Here is a 12,878-nt window from a genome sequence, read left to right as displayed (position 1 = left end):
ATGTAAAACAATATATCACGGTTTTTAGAGATGAATATGTCTGCATCTTTTCCAGAAGGGAAACTTTATTCTACCATTTGTGGACTTTTACAATCTCAGCTCAAATTTGGAAGTCGTTGCAAGGGGAGGGTTAGGCACTAGTCCTTTTGGGAGCTCCCCCACGGACGTCCTCTCTCTGGCTGCTACTCACAGTACACAGTCTGGTGAGAGGACGAGGCATCTCTTCCAGGCCTCGCAGGGAAGAGACCTCCTGACTCCACATTTCAAAAACAGAGTTGTTCCTGAATTACTTTTTATCACCAAACTTTCCTTGAAAATGTTCAGGAAAATTGGAAATTCTCAGTATTTGAGGTTAGGGATCTGTACTACTGGGCTGCCATGTCCGTCCCAATATCTACCACATATGACAATTTTTCACATTTATGGGACGACCTCTCCCAATGAAAGATTTTATAGCTGCCTATGAGAGAAGTAATGCAACTGACAGGCATCTTGTGAGAGAAAATAAGAGTAACAGCTGAGTTTTATTTGGGTATTTACTGCTGTGTAATATCAACCATAGTTAAAACAGAACAACAGAAAAATGCCATTCTCACTATTTTTATAATATATTGTTCAATCTGGGTGAGTTAGGGAGAAATTTCACATTTTATTTATTTCATTTTTCATTAAGTTTCATGAATCACATTTGTCTACCATTTTAGGATTACAAAATGTTTCACATATGATACTTAATATGTACATAATATAATTAAATCAATTTAATAAAACTCATTTTAATAGTATTTTCCCCTTTCCCCTATTAACATTAACATTTTTATTTAGCTTCTGTTACACACTCTCTCTCTCTCTCTCTCTCTCTTGGTTTTTTGAGACAGGATTTCTCTCTGTTATATTCTTAATATGCAACCCCCCTTTCATATATTGGAACATACTTGCCAGGAGAACAGCAATGGCCAATAAACATATGAAAACATTTTCAACATCTTTAGCTCTCATGGAAATGCAAATCAAACCTCCTTCTGTTTCTAAATGGAATAGCTACTACCAAGAAAACAAGAAATACCAATACTGGCAAGAATGCACAAGAGAAAAGAACTCTGTACCTGCAGGTGGGAATGAAACTTGATGCAGTCACTGTGGAAACCACTAAGGTGTTTTCTCAAAAATTGAAAGTGTGTTTATCATAAAATCCAGCTATAATACCAGATTTTGGTATACACCTGAAGGACCAAAGTTAACACATCCCATTTATTGTGGCATTATTTGTGAAAACAAAGTCATTGACTCTTCATAGGTCCCTGTCAACAGTTGAATGGTTAAAGACATATAAAGGCACCATGGAGTATTATTTGGCCATTAAAAATAAAATAATGTCATTTATAGGATATAAATAATAGAGCTGAGGATGTACCTAACATCAAGTGAATTTAGCAGTTTCCAACAGACATATTCCCTCTGCTGTGAAGAGGTCTTTAAGGCACGAAAGAAGGAAGAGGGGGGTAAGTCTGAGTAGCAAAAGAAAGCCTGTTGTTTTGTACACTATTAAAAAGGGAAGTTTGAGTGTAGATTGATCTGCACAGGGAGAATGCTATCTTGTTATATGAAGGAATTCTGTTACAGTGTAAGCTAACTGAACTTTTTATATCTGCAGAAATGTTCTCCCTATTCTCTATGAGAAAGGCTCCATTTTTATTTAAATACACATCCCGTGACTACAAAGAAAGTTTCTCCGTGCTTGTAAAGATGTCAAGTTTCCCACGCACAGCGGGAACCTCTACAACTTCCCAAAACAAAGCAAAGGGTAGTTGTGCCTTTGGGTGTCTGCTGGACGCACCTTAGCTGCACGCACGCACGCAGAGAGGAAAGAGAGAGAGAGAGAGAGAGAGAGAGAGAGAGAGAGAGAGAGAGAGGACTAGTTATGTTTCTAAGTGAAAACTAAAAAGTCCTACTGCCGAGAAAACTTAAAAGTCCTCCACAACCAAAGACGAGCATTCGTCCCCAAGCATGCAGGGCGCACGTCAGTCCAGTTCCATCCTGAAGGGATGAGGCTGGTTTCTGTCTCTCATGTTCCGTGGGAATCAGAAGGCTGAACTGATGGGAAGTTGGCTGCACAAGTAGAAAACGCAAAGAGCCAAAGACTCCCCCGCATCCTCATCTGCCTGTCTTTCCGTGTCCTCCGAAGAGGAAGCATTGAACTCTCTCTCACACACAGCTTCGAGCACAGATAAAAGCAAGGAAGAAATAAAGCAGACGCTGGCAGGATAAAGCTGCACTCACAGAAGCTGCACAGAAATCTGCAGTCTGTGTTATGAATTATGTCACAGTTATTGAAAACGGTGCTGCCCGAACATAAATCCTCAGGCCATATCCCCTTAGACGCTTTGCAAGTCGTTGTATAAAAATAGAATGCAAGGGATTCCAAACACGATGGCACACACTTCTGATCCCAGCACTCAGAAGTCAGAGGCTGGATAGCCTCTGTGAGTCTGAGACCATCCTGGTCTACGTAGGAAACTCCAGGCCAGCCAGGCATACACCACAAGTTCATGGTGAGGGTCAAGGGAGATGGGACACAAGACTTGAGAAAGGATTTATTTTTTTTTGATGAGATTGTTATAATCGCTCCACTTAATTATAAAGTTTTCTACTCTGAGAGAAAGAAAGATTCCAAAGAACAGGGTTTTAAGGTGCCACAGGTTGGAAGTCAGTTGGGGGCGCAGAATGCAAATTGTCAGGAAGTGTTTAATATCCCGCTGGGGATGGAGAGATGGCTCAGCCGTTAAATAAGGCTAGGCTCACCACCAAAAAATATAAATATCCCACTGACTCTAAACATGCAGGGGTAATGAGAAGGACTGTAGAGGCTGCTACGTTTCTGAAAATTAATTAGAGACTTTACATAAAACATTACCAACCTTAACAAAATACGACAAAGCAACTGTTACGGACTTACGTGTACTGGGTTTAAATGCACTTTCGCAGAAAGAGCGACCAGGGATGAATAATACACATGTCCACACATACTGGGGCTCTGTGATTGCTTTGCTGCCAAAGTAACATAGCTGTGTTGAATTCAGTGTTGTTAAGGAAAGTGGTTTTCTAAGGCTGGTAAGGGGGAAAATGGGAGAAGAAGCATTCAAAGAGGAAAGCATTCAGTGTCAGAAGCTATAAGCCAATATCTGAAATAAAGTAGAATATTTTTCCTCTCATGCAAGCCTAGAAGGAGACTTACACCTGCTTCTCCCAAGCCCATTGTTCCTTTATCACCTGCCCACAGAGGTGTGTTAGTAGCGGATTAATTACTATCATTCTTTCCTCCTGTTTGCCCTCTTGGTGTTGCCCTGGCTTCAACTTTCACGGCCTAGAGTTGCTCAAGGTAAACTCATGTCTACCATGGAATGCTGGTCTCGCTTGAGGACATGAGGATGAATGAAACACAGAGCAGGAGGGTGGTGGTCAGTCAGGAAGAACAGGAAGCCACGGAGTAGAGCCCGGTTGAAAATTCCCTCATTAAGACATGATATTCACTGGGTGACTGAGTTCTCCCAGCCGTCTTACTCTTAGATGTACGTACCCTGAGCACGGCACTGAGGCTCCCTAAAACCAGATGGAGAAGACGTGTGTGAAGTAACAAGAGCCAGAGCTATAGCCAGAAGGCAACGGACCAAGGGCAGCTGCTGTTGCTATGACACGGACTGCACCCATGAATGGGAAGCTAGAAAGAGATAGAAAAGAGGGCCCTCTGGGCAAGCAGGCTTGACAGACAGAGCTCAAGAAATTGAAGTGAGTGAGGTCACCGAGTGAGTCTGAGAGGCATTGGTTGGTAGCAGTCTCGAGCCTGGAAAACTGCAGGCTCCATGCACAGCCCCAGCTCCCCAAGAGGCAGAGCAGAGCATCCACCATGCCACAGTGGCAAGTCCGTGGCTGTCCAGGACTCTCACCCTGACCCTGAGAGTTTACAAATCCTGCCTCAATCTCAACACTCCTAGTGTGGGCTGGAGAGATGACTCCGTGGTTAAAAATACTAGTCGCTGTTCTGAGGGCCTAGACTGGATTCCCAGCACCCCCATGAAGGCTCACGGCTGTGACTCCAGTCCCAAATGACCTAACATCCTCTTCCAGCCTCCACGGGCACTGCATGTATGTGGTTCACAGACATATATTCAGGCAAGATAATCCACACACATAAAAATAAATGTATTTAAAAAAATACTCTACCTTTGACTTAATGATTTAATGTCCAGATTGTCATTTTTTAAAAAAATATGGACCATTTCACCGATTTGCGTGCCATCCTTGTGCAGGGGCCATGCCAACCTTCTCTGTATTGTTTCTATTTAACAGATATGTTGCCAAAGCAAGCAACAGAGTGCCATTTTGGTGAGCCTAGGTGGTCAAGACTAAGCTGTGAGCCACACTTTTCAAAGGGACAGTGAATCCGAGGAACAGAGAATACTTGGTACCCCCGAGAAAGCTTAGCAAACAGTATGTTTCCAAGGTACCAAACAACAGCCTGAGGAAACTCATTATGAGTAAAACTGAAATGACTCGTGAGCTCTTTGAGGCTATTCCAAAAGTTGAAAGACACAAGGGCCTCTGAGATCTGAGGCCCTCCCCGAAGACACGTATCTGAGCGGCAGATCTGAGTAGATGAGCACAGCCCTTTAACACCAACACCAGGCAAGGGGTCAGGCCCGACGACCGTGTGTTCCCAAGCCCCCATCACAGACTCTGACATGCATTTCCACTTGACTAAGTCAGTCACTCTACATCCGCAGGGGGAGTGCCCCATCACACAGGTCTTCTACCCGTCTTTCTGCGCATCTACTCCTGGCAGAGATGAAAGCCAAGATGACTGGAAACAGGCTGACAGCTCTATTAAGGCAAAGGAAATGATTCTTAACTGGTTAAAGAAGGAAAAACAACTCATGCAGAGAGCAAAAACATTTCAGAAAACAAAATTAGAAAAAGGCATTATGAAACAACAAGCTATTAGTGCATATAAAACATAGGCTGTGATTTTAAGTGCCTTTTGCAAATTATTTTGCTTCTAATAGACCCAGATAGTCCCATAGAATTGGCCTATTACCCTTAATCCTTCCAAATACCACTATTTTAAGCAAAGTATTTTTGAGGACTTTGCGTAGCTTGTAAAGAATCATCAGCATAAAAAATGTTATCTTTCCGTCTTTGATGCTTTCTTAAAGGAATGGGGGAAGAAAAGATCCCATCACTGTGGAAGCGAAGATAGGTTGATTCCTGGGCCCAGCATTGGCTCTTATCGCAGACAATAAAAGAGCAAATAGAATGCAGCCTTGGATTGGGTATAGGCAGATTCTAGCCCCATTAGTGTTATAAATGAATGGTACTGTGTATCGCAGCACCAGGTGATGCTCTTTAATTTGTCAGTTTATTGTTTCCAGTCTTAGCTCAGAGCTTAGCATTCTGGTGAGTTATCAAGTTTTAATCGAGTGGGTAAACACTCGCCTAGAAAAGTGGTTGTGTTCAAACTTCTCAGACCACTGTGGTAACATTAAATTTCCCAGGTGTGACCGAAGTACGGCATTCTGTCTCCGGTATTTTATAGTGTTTATGGCAGAAGTCACAAAACAAGCTGCAACAGTACCCAAGACCACAGATGGCTTTTCTTTTTCTCTCCTTTACTTTGGCTCTCATTAGTTTGCTTTCTTTTCCCCTCCTTTTCTCTCACCCACACAACTCCTGTCAGGACAACTTTTTTAATATTAATATCAAATCAAGAATTACATATGTCATCATATTCCTGAAGGGTAGAAGTATGAGTGGGGTTGAATAGCTGCATAGTCTCCTAGTCTTCCAGCCCTTAGCTGCTTTTGTCGTGTACTTGAACCATCTAACCCTCTGCCAGCAGTTGTTCATCTCTGCTGTCATTTATTGGTACACAGAGCCACATAGTGTGATTCTTATCTAAAGGACATGTATGGGAACGTTCTCAGATTTTATAACGTAACTTCTACAACTGGATTCCTTGATACCTTTCTCCCCCTTCACTCACCAAGAGCACTCTAAATAAAATCAATTGGTCAAATGTTAAGATAAAATGATGGTAAATCAACATCAGTAGATGCCATAGACACCCAAGTAGGTAAGCCTTGCCGATAATTTGCCCTGGTGATACAGGGTTCGGAGTTGCTCTTGAAAGAAAGGGGGCATCTAGCAAAGAAGGAAAAATGTTGAGTGGATAAAAATACAGGGAGGAAAAAAATAAGGAGGAAAATGCAGTGCCACCTAGAACTTCACTCCCCTGGGTCCAGCTCAAGGACCACCACAAAAAGAAAAGGAGTTGTCTATCTATATACATATAAGTAACTTTATATAAACCAAACAGGTTATGTTATTTGCACACACACACACACACACACACACACACACACACATACACACACACATTCATGTAACAACATTTAAAGAAAAATGAGGCAATGAATTTGAAAAAGATCAGGGGGATACATGGTAGGGTTAGAGGGAGGAAAGGGGAAAAGAAAGTGATGTTCTTATAATCTCAAAAAAATAAAATAAACTGTCAAGTTAGATAACACCAGATGATAAGCAGGAAGGGAGAACCAGAGGTTTTCCCAGGAGGTAACAATGTCATACAATCACTTGCCACAAGAGCAAGGATATTCCCCATGTTTCAAGCAAGTCTATTAATGGAAGTCTTGATGCTTTGAGTGCTCAGGTTCACCTACAAGTCATTAATACATCCTAATCTCATCATCTTCTAAATCAACAGTTCCAGTGACATAAAAATCTTAGTTTCATTATTTCAGCTTATTCCCAATATTTAATACCAAGAGACATTTTGAGGGCACTAACAGGGCTGCTTGTCAGGAACTCCTTTCGCAGGAGGCTAAAAACAAGCCAGGAGTGACACTTGAAATTGATCATCCTTTTAGCCATTCTGTCAGACTTCCGAAAATTAATGAGTGGGCTGCAGGAGGGAAGTGGCTTACCAGAACATCGCGCAAATCTGCTGATCTCAACTCACTGAAATTCTGCTTACCTAATGCAAAGCCCTAAGCACTTCACTTCTGCACAGTGCTCACATTCTACCCAAGTCTTCTCGGTTTCCTTCACATGACATTTCTCCCTACTCTGGCAAGCAGCAGTGTAATATTAAAGAAAGCAGAAGTCTCTGCCCCCGTCATTGCTCACATGAGAGATGCTCAGCATTAAACTACAAAATCCCTGTGCTTATATAAAACTCAAGACTCAGAATGCCCATACCAATGATTCAATACTATCAGTTGGGTGAAGTCTACAGAGAGCTGCTAGGAAATAGAGATGCAGTGAGAACATTATCTCGGTAAAGAGATGGTTTCATGAGGAAGGTGGTCCGTGGCAGAGGTGAACTCCTGCTATCTGTAGGAATGGCCTCTGCAGTTTTCCAGATAGCCATACAGTAAGTATGTCTGACCCCTGTATACTACAGTGCATCCAAAGGAAAAAAAAACATACACGCACCCAAAATTTGAAGGATATCATGTGACTCTATTACCAAGGTAATCATCAAGTCAACATAATTGAGCACATATGCTTGCCCTTCACTTCCTTACAAATCCTGGTTATTAGATATACATCTTCAGCCCTGAGCTATCTCAGGCTGCACAGCCCAAAACTGTTCTGAATTGCTTTTGCAGGCATTTCTTCCTCCTTCTCCAAACAGTATAAGGGGGCTTAGACATATGTTGCAATTCCTCGTTCAGTGACCAGTATTTAAATTTTTAAGAATCACATCGCACACTGAATCAACTAATCCGGGATTATCTTGGCTTACAGACACTGAAGTGGCAGTGGCAAGCACGGGGACTGCACCAGGTCCTCGACATATAGATTATGATGGCCAGTTTGGTGTTCTTGTGGGACTCCTGACAGTGGCAGCAGGTGTATCTTGGACTCTTGCCTGCTCTTAAGACTCTTGTCCTCCCATTGGATTGTCTTGGTCAGTCTTGACATGAGAGCTTTTGCTTTGTCTTATTGTACCTTATTTTGCCCTGTTTTGCTGCCATCTCTTGGCAGCCTGCTCTTTTCTGAAGAGGACGTGGAGGAGCAGTGGATCTGGGGGAGAGAGGAGGTGGGGGCAACTAGGAGGAGTGGAGGGAGGAGAAACTGTGCTCAGGATGCATTGTAAGAGAGAAGACTATTGTCAATTTAAAAAAAAATCTTTCTCTTCCTCCCAAGGCTCATAGATCTTTATGGAAAGGGGAACAGAAATATTTTAAGGGCCAGAGCAGTAGATGAGTTCAAGAAAACATTGTTTTCTGAACATAGCAGCGCTGCTGTGCAAATGACTTGTGTGAACTCAAGTCAGACAAAATCTTAGCATGGAGAGGGGATGTGGGGAGGACATCTCACATCTGCCTGAGGAGCTATTGGCATTTGATAGCTACCTGGAGAGGTATGACACCTGGTAGGTAAACCACACTCCAGAGAAGGCGCCACATCCTAAAGTAGTTGGTACCAAAAAAAAAAAAAAGCTTTACATATCTGTACATAACCCATACTTTGAATTAAGTATATCCAAATAACTACTAAACAGCACTACCTTCACTTAAAAATATATTTATAGTCTTAAAACATTCAGAAACCATCACAGCTAGGAACTAACAAAATAATCATGTCTACTGCTGCTTAGGCAGTCATGTTGGCGAGGTTTTATGAGTGGAGCTTCTTTTACTCGTAGAAGACAATCTCATCACAAACTTCCTGATCCACTTGCTCTTACAATCTTTCGTTTCTCTTTCACAATCGTCTGTGCGCTTTAGGTGTGGGAGGTGTATAGCACATATGGCAGCTGGGACTGAGCTTCACAGTTCTGCATTTTGACTAGTTGTGGTTTTCTTTGATGGCATCCGTCTGATGCAAAAAGACATTTCCTTGACATGATAAAGTGGACAAGGAAAATCTCACATGAGTCCTCAACCTTGCATAAAGAACTACGTGCAACTGAGGAATGCGAAGAGCAAGAAAAACGTGTGTGTGTGAATGTGTGTGTGTGTGTGTGTGTGTGTGTGTGTGTGTGTAAAAACAAAAGACCATGAATTTGAAAAAGAGCAAGTGTTAGTATAGTATATGGAAAGGTTTGGAGGGGGAAAATAGAAAAAGAAAATAATGCAATAACTTTATAATCTCAAAAACAAAAGATATAAATTTAAAAAAAACACAGGAAGTTCACCAAGAACATACTTCCATTAACTTCATAGAAGCTATGGATTAAAGTAAGTCACTCAACAGGAACTGGTCAGAGGAGATTAGCCCTGACCCATTTCCTAAGATGTTTGGTTAGGGTTGTTAGAATTAGAAACATTGAGAAGTAGGGACTCAAAGGCAGGGATGCATTCCAAATGATGAGACGATCATGTACAAAATCAGGAGGAATGAACACATTGGAGGCTACAGATGAAATGAAGCAGAGCTAATTTTTTAAAGACGCGTTGGCAATTTATTTTAATGGCTCTTGGTTTAAACTTCTTTTCTTACATTCTAAAATATAATACTGCTATCTTTAAACCCAAACAGTGGCATAAATCCAAAAAGAGAATGCATTGTCACCATGCCTCCATTGTGGTATTCAAAGTGGATGGAAATTGAACTTATTAAAAAATCTTTGCCTTCCATTTTTCCTAATTCTCTATACTGGGCGTGAGCTGCTGCAGGTCTGAGTGGGGAGTGAGGGAGTGGCAACAGGCTTATGCACGCATGACTGCCATCAGAATCAGACGCTTCATTTGAGGACACATAGCACATAAAAGAACAAATCCAAGCACTTACTGGAGCGACTGGTGATTACTGACTGTTCATTAAAAAGGTATTTGGCTTTTTCCAATGTAACCTTCATGTTCTTTGTGAAGAAATAGTTCATCAGGCCATTTTCCTATAAATTATGCAGCTCCCTATTTATTCTTCTTCAAGAATTCAAGCCCTGCTTTATATAAAGAGCTGTGTAAAAGTTCCTAAGGCCTGGGGATTGTAGCTAAAATACTGGAATCACACAAGTGAGAGAGAGGAAAAAAACTAAATTAAGCTCTGAAAGGGATGCTGCCCAAGTTAATACTTCCCTTGTGCCCCAGTGAAACTCCCTCTGACAAGCAGGGCTAAAATGCATTCCTGTAATTGCTTCTTTCCTCTGCCTTGCTGAGCAATTGCTTTGCAACTCTGCCCTCCCGGTGCACATACATAGAGTTATCATGATGTGATCCCCAAATGACGCCTGGACCCAGAGCGCAATGTCTTATAAATCCTGCAGTCAAGAAGAATGGGAAAGATTAGCGAGCGAAGTAATTCTGTCTCCAGTATAGCAGCATCATAGGCTTTCATCCAGAAAGAAGAGAAATGCACCCAGAATACAATCACAGCTTGTGCTTGGCTTTATCCTCCCCTCTCTAGACAGTAGCCCACATAGCTAAAGATGGCCCATCTGCATGCTTGAGCTTCTCGGCATCTGTTCCCATCAAAGGAACAGCAGAACACACGAAATGTCTTACAGAGTCCGAGCCATGCTTTCTATCTTCGGGTTATCCCCGAAAGCATGCATCCAGCCTTCCTGGCATCAGTCTCAGAAGAGGAAAGGTGGACTTTGAGACTCCCCTGGGTTCCTTACCTTTAAATAAAGCAAGATGCATACAATATTGCGTCTCTATCTCGTTTTAAAATTATAATTATGTGTGGAAAATGTAATTGAATGGGAGCATGAGTGCCACAGCAATATGTGATACTCAGAGGACAATTCTGTGGAGTTGTTCCCTCCTCCACCTTTATATAGGATATAGGGATGGCCAAGAGTTCAAGGCAAGCACCCACCCACTGAGCTGCCTCGCCAACCTCTGCATTTTTCTTTCTTGAATTCTTCCTGACTCTGTATATGCTTTTTGGTAGGCACATATTCTTTAAATCCAAAAGTTTTTTTTTTTAAAAAAAAAAAAGAAAAGCTTTCTATGATAAATTTTGACCTTTTTTTGTCTTAAAAGCCATTTCTTTAACTGATGTTTGTAATGTTCAGATGTTTGGGGGAAAAAAAAACCACAAAGCTGCTTGGATTGGCCAGATTGCAAATATGTAGAGTCTCATCTCCAGATGTGAATACCACCTAATTGGTGCTTGAGTTTAAGTGCTTCGCGACACCAACTTGAGTGATTTGACCTGGAACAAGAGGGACATGCACACAGCACCTGGATCTTTGGCATACATAAGTACTCATTCCAGAGGAGATCATAGAATATCATCGGCTTCCCTGGATTAGGGATTTGATCAGGGCTACTGACTGTTTTTATTGGTAAAAGTGACCAAATTCTCTACTCCATAGCATAAGTTCTAAGCATCTAGAAAGTAACTGGGTAGCTCTCTTGCATTGATCTATTCTAACCTAACCTACCTACGAAAAGCCAATTGATCACAATATTTTCTCTGTTTCTGTTATTCTCTGTAGCTGAGTCCTCCAAACAACTAAGTACACATTATTGAAACATCTTACCAGGATTTTTTTTTGACTTTTTGTGGCTGCCCAAATAATATTAAACTCCAGAAAACAGAACTTGGATAGGTCATGTAAGACAGTAAAACTTCAGTATGTTTCTTAAGAGACAGGTACTAAGATCATATAGAAAAACCAACAGGAACTTCCGACTTAATTACTTCTAGTCCCAAACCAAATCATATGCCAACAACTGAATATTGCATTACATGTATGTGAACCCATGCATTCTCAACGGGATTGACACTTTAGTTCGTATCATATTTGTTCACTGGATAGACCTTAAAATAACTTAAATGATAATAGTTCACCCTGATATCAATGACCCCCCCCAAGTTCCCCAGATCTATTTTCCAAGCTATATTTAGGTTAAGAAAGAAAAAAAATCCTACTGTGACAAGGACACATTGCCACATTGTTTTCCTTTTTTGAAAAACCCTTCCTGAAATATCTCATTCTACTCAAGGATTGAACCAAAAGATAACCATTCCTGTGGCTCAGAAATGTGGTTGTCACTTCCCACTAACGTTCGTTTTCGTCTTGCTGCTGGCTCAGCACAGCTCTTCTGGTTGGCAGTGGGTAGACCCGCTGCTCTGACTTATTCTGTTACTTACATGACAAAGGCTAACCCACCAAGGTCAATTTTGGCTATAATCCATCATGTTGCCAATATGTCTGCCATGATTGATGGGACATTGCCCTGCAGTATCTCTGACTTCTGTGACTGTTAAGGTTTTGTCTCTCAGCCACACCAGGAGTGGATCTCCCAGGTACGGTATGGTTTATCTCCCAATAACCCTCTCGGTTAAAATGGCTGATGACCTGGTTTACATCCATAGAGAAGTAGGAAACCATTACCAGTGTTCTTAAGGACCCAGGAAGTGTGCACCACTTGGGGAAAGATCTGAACTTAGTCCCTTGCTGACGTGTTAAAATGGATGATTCTTGTGTAAAACATTGGTCGTGATAAACACATTTCAACCTCTATATCTCAGATGATGTAAACAAGCCCATTAAAGTAACCTTAAATTTTTAGCAAAGTTAACAATAAGTCAGGGAATGTTATATTTCTTTTTTTTTAAAGGGGTGATAATCTTGCTGTTGTTGATAATAGGCTATTGGAGACATAATGAAAATCCTAACCCTAGGTCAATAAACACAATACTCTTGATTTCAAGCTTATCCTTGAGAGAAACCTGACAACTCCAATACAGACGGAAGCACAGAAGTCGATTAGGGGGGAAATACAAGTAGTCCATGTGTCTACTTACTCTTGGTCACCTCCTTTTAATCGATAGGACACTGAGTCTCCAGATTCCACTGAATTAGGTTTACAAAGCCTTTCTTTTTTCTCACCTGTCACTAA

General features: G+C 41.4%; 1 non-coding gene across 1 annotated transcript; it reads right to left on the bottom strand.

Annotated features, from left to right (window-relative positions):
• Positions 1 to 4,262: 4,262 nt before the first annotated feature.
• Positions 4,263 to 4,369, bottom strand: LOC125409842 (U6 spliceosomal RNA). The gene has a single exon (XR_007234900.2). It is a non-coding gene; the product is annotated as a U6 spliceosomal RNA (small nuclear RNA).
• Between the last annotated feature and the right edge of the window lie 8,509 nt (positions 4,370 to 12,878).

This window comes from Myodes glareolus, chromosome 25 (genome assembly GCF_982192425.1).
Source record: "Myodes glareolus chromosome 25, mMyoGla1.1, whole genome shotgun sequence".
Classification (NCBI taxonomy): domain Eukaryota; kingdom Metazoa; phylum Chordata; class Mammalia; order Rodentia; family Cricetidae; genus Myodes; species Myodes glareolus.
This window is presented reverse-complemented; position numbering and strand designations above follow the sequence as displayed.